Source organism: Theobroma cacao, chromosome 10 (assembly GCF_053813885.1).
Source record: "Theobroma cacao isolate CCN51 chromosome 10, ASM5381388v1, whole genome shotgun sequence".
Lineage (NCBI taxonomy): Eukaryota > Viridiplantae > Streptophyta > Magnoliopsida > Malvales > Malvaceae > Theobroma > Theobroma cacao.
This window is the reverse complement of record NC_142648.1, coordinates 9,680,009-9,688,579: the sequence shown is the minus strand read 5'-3', so window position 1 is coordinate 9,688,579 and position 8,571 is coordinate 9,680,009. Positions and strand designations below refer to the sequence as shown.

Genomic DNA, 8,571 nt, shown 5'->3' with positions numbered 1-8,571 from the left:
ACCTTATGGCTTCAATCTTAGCAACCGGCGCAAAGGTTTCATCATAGTCAATTCCTTCCTCTTGGTTGTATCCTTGGGCTACTAACCTAACTTTATTTCTAACTACATTCCCTTGCTCATCTACCTTATTTCTAAACACCCATTTTGTTCCAACAAAGGGTGATTTAAAAGCTTAGAGACTAATGACCACACATGGTTTCTTTTGAATTGATCTAGTTCCTTTTGCATGGCCAATATCCAGCTTTCCTCTTTTTCTGCTTCCTTAAATGTTTTAGGCTTAATTTGAGATATGAAAGCTGAAAACTCACAAGTCTCTCTTGTTGCTCTTCTAGTTTTAACACCTTGTGAAATATCACATATAATTAGTTTTGTGGGTGATCTTTTGCATATCTCCAACTTCTTGGAAGATCGCTTTGCTGAATTTCTATTCTTTGCAAATTTTCTAGAGGTGGAATCTCATTTTCTCTTCTAGGTGAGCTTTCTTCATTATTCTTATTATTTTCTAAGCTCATTTCTTCCATTTGCTTTTCTAGGATCTCTACATCATCATCATCAACATGAATTTCCTTTTGTAAAGTATTAGACTCATCAAAAACTACATGGATTGATTCTTTAATAGTTAAAGTCCTTTTGTTGAAAACTTTATAAGCCTTTGAGTTTAATGCATGTCCTAAAAATATTGCCTTATCACTCTTTGCATCAAACTTGCCTAAGGACTATTTTTCATTGTTTAACACAAAACATTTACAACCAAAACTCCTAAGATGTGAAATATTTGCCTTCCTACCCTTGTAAAGTTAATAAGGAGTCTTTGATATCATGGCTCTAATTGAAACTTTATTAAGTATATATGCTGCTGTGTTCACTGCCTCAACCCAAAAATATTTTAGAAGGTTATTCTCACATAGCATAGTTCTAGCCATTTCTTTCAAGGTTTGGTTTTTCCTCTCTACAACTCCATTTTGTTTGGGTGTTCTAAGTGCAGAGAAATTATGATCCAACCCATTTTCATTGCAAAAATTCTCAAATTCATCACTTTCAAATTCTCCTCTATGATCACTCCTAATACTAACTATGGTTAGTTCTTTTTCATTCTCAACTTTCCTACAATGACTTATAAATACAGGTAGGGCATCATTCTTATGAGCAAGAAAATAAACCCAGGTGTACTTAGAGTAGTCATCAACTATTACAAATCCATAAGATTTTCCTCCTAGAGTAGTTATACTTATTGGATCAAATAGATCAATGTGTAGCAATTCAAGAGGTCTAGATGTGGATACAATCTTCTTAGTCTTAAAGGATGTTCTAACTTGTTTTCCTAGTTCGCAAGCATCACATATTTTATCATTTTCAAATTTTATATCCGGCAATCCAATAACTAGATTTTTCTTAATTAATTTTGACATCACGCTTATTTGAACCAAAGCATCACATGCATGCTCACATGTCCTAGTCTCCTATGCCATAGCCAGCTATCATTTTCAGCATTTGCCATTAAACACATTTCACAATTCATTTCAAGATCTTCAAAAAATACAACATACATATTCTTTAATCTTCTTCCTATAAATGAGACTTTATTTGTGCTTCTATTTATCACTTCACACTTATTTGAATCAAAGCATACTTTACATCCTTTATCACATAATTGACTAATGTTCAATAAATTATGTTTTAAGCCTTCAACCAGTAACACATGACTGGTTTGAGTTTGGGAATTCTTACCAACCGTTCCTATACCATGGATTTTGATAACCAAAGTATACGATACCTCCCTTTCTTTTGTCCAACTTAGTAAATAGCATTTCATCTCCTGTCATATGTCTTGAGCAGCCACTGTCCATATACCAAGGCTGCTTCTTCTTGAGTTGAGCTCTTGAACATGTCTCCTTTAAGTGCAGTTCAACCTACAAAACCAATATTTAGTTTTTCTTTATAGGTACCCATACCTTGATGGGTCCTTGATTGTTAGTTGCAATATAGGATCTTTTTGGAACCCATATTTTTCTTATTTTCTGCATGCTTCTTTTCTTAAAACAATCATATGATAAATGATCAATTTTATTACAAATATAGCATCTAGATGTTGTATTAGCAGAATTTTTCTTGTAGTGGACATTTCTTTTTGAAGTTTCGTTTTTCAAACTTTTAAGAGTAGTGTTTTCATCAAGTGTTTTTTGCAAAGCTTTATATTTATTGTCTAGCTCTAATTTTAAAACTTTAAAATCTGTTTTTGAATGTTCTAACTCAACTTGCAGAAAATTTCTTTGCTAAAAAATAGAACTGAACTCTTCTTTTATCTTTTCCAAATCATTTTCAAGTGATGCAGTCTTTTTTTTTAAAGTATTGTATTTTGAAAAGAGATTTCAAATTCATCATAAAGGCACTCATACTCATCTTGTAGATCATTAATAGAAATATCATAGGGAGATGAAGTTACCTCAGATTCATTATCTTGTGCCATTAAACATAGGTTTACTCTTTCCTCAGCTTTTTCTTCCTCACTTTCAGAACTTGAAGTGTCACCGTCTGACCAAGCAGTTGCTACCATTGCCTTCTTTGATTTCTTGTTTTTCTTTGAAGTCTCATCTTTCAGCAATGGGCATTCGGACTTAAAATATCCAAGCTTCTTACATTCAAAGTAAGTCAACTCCTCCTTTTTGTTGGGGTTATTTTGTTTTTGGTTTTCCATGAAGGACCTTGATCTTTTTTAAACCCTATTCTAGCTAGTCTCCATTTTCTTCTTCCCATAAGCTTTCTGAATTTCCTTGCAACCAATGCTAACTCCTCATCATCATCATAGGATAACTCTTTTAGCTATTTTTCAAGAATGCTGGCTTTTAGTACAATGCTCTTTTTCTTTTCTTTTGCTTCTTCCTATCTTTTTCTTCCTTTTCCTTGAGTTCCAGCTCATGAGTGAGTGAGGAGAGAATCACAAATCTCATATAGAGTAATAACATTTAGGTCTTTGGCTTCTCGAATTACAGTCACTTTAGGCTTTCAATTTTTTAGTAGACTTCTGAGAAGTTTTTTAACAATATCATGATCAGGTATTGGTTTGCCTAGCTGACTATATTTGTTTGTGACATTTGTGAATCTATCTAACATGCTGGTGATATCTTCACCAGGCTCCATCTTAAACATTTCATAGTTATGAGTCAAGAGGGCTATCTTGGACTCCTTGACTTGAAAAGTCCCTTCATGGATAATCTTACACTTATCCCACACTTGTTTAGCTGTTGTATAGCTTGATAGTTTGTTGAATTTGGTGGGAGTCAAGGCACAATGTAATGCATTGATAGCCTTAAAATTTGTTTGAACTTTCTTAGTTTCAGCCTCGTTCCATTTAGACCTTGGCTTTGGGATCATCTCATTTGTCACTACATTTAGAGTTGAGGGAATGAATGGTCCATTGGTTATGACGTCCTACATCTCATAATCTATAGCTCTAATGCATATTGACATTCTAGTGCTCTAATAAGGATAGATAAAGCCATTAAACAGATATGGTCTGTTTGTTGATTGTTTCTCAGCAATTATGGATTTTTAGAGAGCCATTTGGATCCTCCCAAAGGGTGTTAGACCTTAAGAATAGGGAACTAGATTTAATACCACTTGTTGGTCCCAATTAAATGTGGTAGAGGGGGGGTGAATAGCACAATTTGGCTCTTTCAAAAATTGTTTCTAAGTGTAGACAAATGTATAATAAAAGAAAGAATGAAAATAAAACCAAAAACAGAGTAAACAAGACAGTAGAATTTAGAGTGGTTCGGTCGAAGACCTACATCCACTACCTTGATTATCCAACTAAGGATTTTCCAACCAATCCATTAAGAACTGGTGAAATTAACAAGCTTTTACCAAGCTTTACAATGGCTTTTTCCAGGCTTAGCTAAAACCTTTCACAATAGTTTTTCCCGAGCTCAACTATAACTCAACACCTAACTTTTCAAGGCTAAGTTAGAACCTTAAAACAATCAAGCAATCTTAGCGTGATTGAACTTTTTAGAGTGACCCTTTCACTCTAAGAACATAAAGAGAAATGAAATAGAAGTGTACTTATGATCATAAACTTGATCTAAATGGTACAAGTTGAAATGCAAAACACAATTACAAGGATGGGCGTTGAGAGTAGTAAAGTGCAGAGAGATTTTTACTACTTTTTGAGCTCTTTTTACTTGGAAGCCTTATATTTTTTATTTTTAGCTGTTAGAACCCTTTTTTATACTTTGAGAAACAATTTTGATGACAATTTGATAGTTTTTTGGCCGTTGGAAATAGTTGGGAGTTGGTTCTAGCCGTTAATCTGTCTTTTAGTGTAGACTTCAAAACTATAGGCAGAATGCTCTTAGTCAACTAATTGATATCTTAGTCGACTAAGTCGTCTCTGTCTTCTATTCTCAGTTTCTGACAATTCTGGCAGTGTGCACTTAGTCGACTAACTTATTCCTTGGTTGACTAAGTTGGTTCTATTTCTCAATATTCTTCAGTCCGTCAACTTTTGATTTAAATTTTAGCTAACTAACTTTTCATTAATCAACTAAGGGGTTCTTGTCTAGTTAATCAATTGTGACTTCCTTATTCTTGTGCTCTTTGATATGTTCATTTTAAGGATTGATTATTTATTTGCATATAATTTTGTCCTGTACACTCAAGTAGAAATATTAGATATAAATGAAATGGGAATGTTTTATTATCATAAAAAACTAATGGAGCCAACAGGCAAGACTAATACCACCATCCCTGCAGGCATAGGAAAAAGTCATAAGAGGTAAGACTCCACTTAACCTCAAATCTTATCATCGTTTGGAATTTTCATCATCGGACAGAATACAAATCTACAAAATAAGGCCATCATGCCTTTGGTATCAGACATATAAGCCATTCACATCAAAGGTCACACTTAATGAGCATTCAAATATTAATTAGCTCAATATTGTTCATATGTGTCCTTAATCCTTTGAGGCATCAAACTCTCATAATCCTCCAGGAGGCTAATTGTCTTAAGTAAAACTACTTTTAAACATTTATTGAATCGACTAGATCTCCTATTCTAGCTCAACATACGCCATTATGTGGCTTGTAGTAAGACACACACATAACATATATATAATTTACTAGCCTAGGTAGATTCATCTAGGCATTTATATACATATAAATTATTCTCGTACCATGGCAGTGCAATGCTCAATGTGTTAAGCATCACATGCTTTTATTCAAATAATTAAAGCCATTCACAATGACAGTTGAAGGCACTTTGTTGTTGATTTTTCATGCAAGTACATGTATTGTAAACAAGTAATATAGTGATTATTGATTTCCCTATTGTTGATTTCTCATGCAAGTGCACGTGTCGAAGTAGATTATTGTTCCCATAAAGAATTGTTTTAATTCCTATTTGCTAATTATTAAAATTGACACACCCTAATGTTATCCGAACAATTAAATTTAAAATTAATACTAATAAACTAAAAATAAAACTAATCTAAAATTTATTAGAAAATTTGTTTTAAGAATTTAATTAATTACCAGGCCTAAGATTATGATATCCTTTAATACTTCATTTGAATATTGTTTTTCTCTCTTAACTTACTTAAATGGATTAAGTTACTAACCTAGAGTCCTAAATTATTTACAAGTCTGTCTCAAGTTTCTCATAAAAATATCTCTTCCAATTAACTTATTATATGTCTATGCAAATTAAATTTAAGAAAGATTCATTAAGTTTATGCTCTAATCTTGGCTACGTATGGCTTATAGGTGTATGTCTACCTTATATGCAAATCAAACCACCTAATCAACTAAGTGCATTGGATCATATGCTATTCTATTCAAGGTTTAATCTGAATTATCTTCGTTAAGGTTTAACTTAGGTTTCAAATTCAATCTAATTAGTGGCCAAGCAATTAGAGGCATGAAGAATATAATAGGATAAACAACTTAAAACCATTAAAACATAAGCAAAAGAGAGATAAATAATTTAGACTATTGATGGTGAGTTGCTATATGAAGCTTAGGATAGATATAAGGACCTAATTAGGCGTTGCCCACATCATGGTCTTTCGAAGTGGCTTCAAGTGTATACATTTTACAATGGGTTATGCAACCAAGTTCGAGATACAATTGAAGTAGTTGTAGGTGGAGCTCTTATGGGAAAGACTATCGATGAAGCATGTGACCTATTATAAGAGATGGCATCAAACAATTATCAATAGCCATTCGAATAATCCACACATAGGAGAGTAACTGGAGTTCATGAGATTGACGTCATCACGACATTAACTACACAGGTAGTTGCTCTAACTAAAATGTTTGATTTTTTTAGTACTAATCCTATTCAAAGTCCTTTTGTAGTGTGTGAACATTGTGGAAATGATTCAGTTCATTAGAAACAGACAGCAAAACAACCCCTTCTCTAACACATATACTTCGAATGGAGAAACTATCCAAACTTCTTATTGGGGAACAACCAAGGAGTATAAGCTTCAAGACCAAACATACCCCCTAGTTTTCAATAGTAAGCGAGAGCCCCTATTCTTGATAAAAGGCCATCCATGGAGGAGTTAATGGGGCAATTTATAGACAAGACAAACTCCCTCATCAATAGTCTAGCAGCCTCATTAAGAAACCTTGAGACGTAAGTTGGGTAGTTGGCAAGCACAATTAACAGCAGAGCTCAAGGGACATTGCCTTGTGACATTGAGACAAATTTGAGAAATGAGGGCAAAAAACTGTGAGACCTTGACCTGTATAGACTCATAGTTAGAAGTAGACGTGATATCCCTAGTTAGGGGTAATTTCATCATTTCCTTAGCAAGTCCATAAAAATAAGTTTTAAACAATATTAAGGCCTAAGTAGGCCTAAGGCATAAATGAATGATGAAAATATGGGCAAAATGACAAGAAAATAAAAAATTTGATGATTTCCACGGTAGGGGCAAAATGGTTATTTTTCACCTCGGGTTAGAATTTTTAAGTTTTCATGAACTCGAGCATTTTTTGACTATTATGGACATTTTCCCAGTGTCAAAAGAGTAAAAAGATTGCATAAAAGATTGGAGGAGAATAAGCTAATTTGTGGAGGGGCATTTTGGTAATTTAAGTAGAATGGATAAGCATGGGTTATAAATATCTCTTCTTTCCAGCAGCTTGTCTTCTTCTTCCTTCTTCCTTCTCATATTGCTTTCATCCTCCATGAAAGCTTGATAAGAAAGCTCCACAACCTTCCTCAAATAGCTCCAAATTTCATGCTTTTGGTGCACCATTTCCATAAACCCTTGTGCTCTTCCATCCTCTCACTTTAAAACCCTTAAAAAATCTTGTTTCCATACTCTCTCTCACTAGTTAGGTGTTTTAGAGAGAGAAAGAGGAAGCTTTATTAATAGCTTGAAAGTTTTTGGAAAGAATTTCAAGCACAAAGCTACCAAGGTGAGTAGTACCCTAGAATTGAGTTTTAATGTTGAAATTGATTAGTGTTTAAACTTGGGGTGAATTGGTAGTTGGGATTATTCATTCACTTTAGAGTGATTAAGATAGTGAATTTGGATAGCCGTTTAATGGCAAATGGAAGCTAGCTAAGAAAAAGCTTTTAGAATTCATAAGTATGTGAATTGACATATTTGTGATGCTAATGTGATGATAGGTTCTAACGAAGTCCCACAACCCCAATTGGACCATTAGGGAAGTTAGAGTCAGTTAAGGGTTCAACAAAATACCGGTGAGTGGACTTGCATTTCAAACTTATTTTGGGGAATTTGAATGATTTTATCCAACTTGTCTTTGAAAATGTGTGCCACGGAACAAGCCTTGATTAAATGTTTTTGATATTGTGGAATGTGAGACGTGTATAAGGATGAATCCATGTGTTTTATGTTATGTGGGTATGTATATATATATATATTATGAATATGTGTTGTGTATTGATGAATAATGTTAGGCGATGATGATGGAGTGTGCGAGTAGGGAGTGCACACACGATGATGATGACAGATTGTGCAAGTAGGGAGTGCACACATGATGAGGATGTTTGTAAATGTAAATGTGTGTGTTATAGAAAGCTCATGAATATGGTTTGTTAATGTAATGCATGTAAAATTTGACATGTTAAACTTTGAAAAATTATATGAGTTTCATGTTGTGTTGGTCATGTGAACAGGGTGGCCTTTGCTTGAGGGAATGGGGAATTTTTGCTGGTGCCCTGTTTCTCGCTGCAACGAGAAAGTCTCAGGTTGAAATGGTAAAGCTGGCCGAAAATCTCGCTGTAATGAGAAACTTTCTATTTTGTGACCAAAATTTCGCTGAATCTCGCTGCAGTGAAAAACTTTTTGTTTTGTTTCCTATTTTGTTTGGTGGTTGTCCTATTTTCCACTTCTTTGGCACCATAGTTGAGCATGGACTTCCAACACTAAGGAATCAATGAATTACATTTGAAATAAAGAGGTTTGGTGAGAAACCCTCGTTCGATTAATAATTTGAATCCTAACTTCGTTGCAGCAAGAATGCCTTTTCGTTGCAACGAGGACCTGTCATTTATTTGACTTGATTCACATGAATGCTAATAAAGTTTTC

The 8,571-nt window shown here is 34.0% G+C and overlaps 1 non-coding gene across 1 annotated transcript; it reads right to left on the bottom strand.

The window, feature by feature from the left end:
• Positions 1-5,959: 5,959 nt before the first annotated feature.
• On the bottom strand, positions 5,960-6,064 carry LOC148760360 (small nucleolar RNA R71). Its single transcript, XR_016023323.1, has one exon. It is a non-coding gene; the product is annotated as a small nucleolar RNA R71 (small nucleolar RNA).
• Between the last annotated feature and the right edge of the window lie 2,507 nt (positions 6,065-8,571).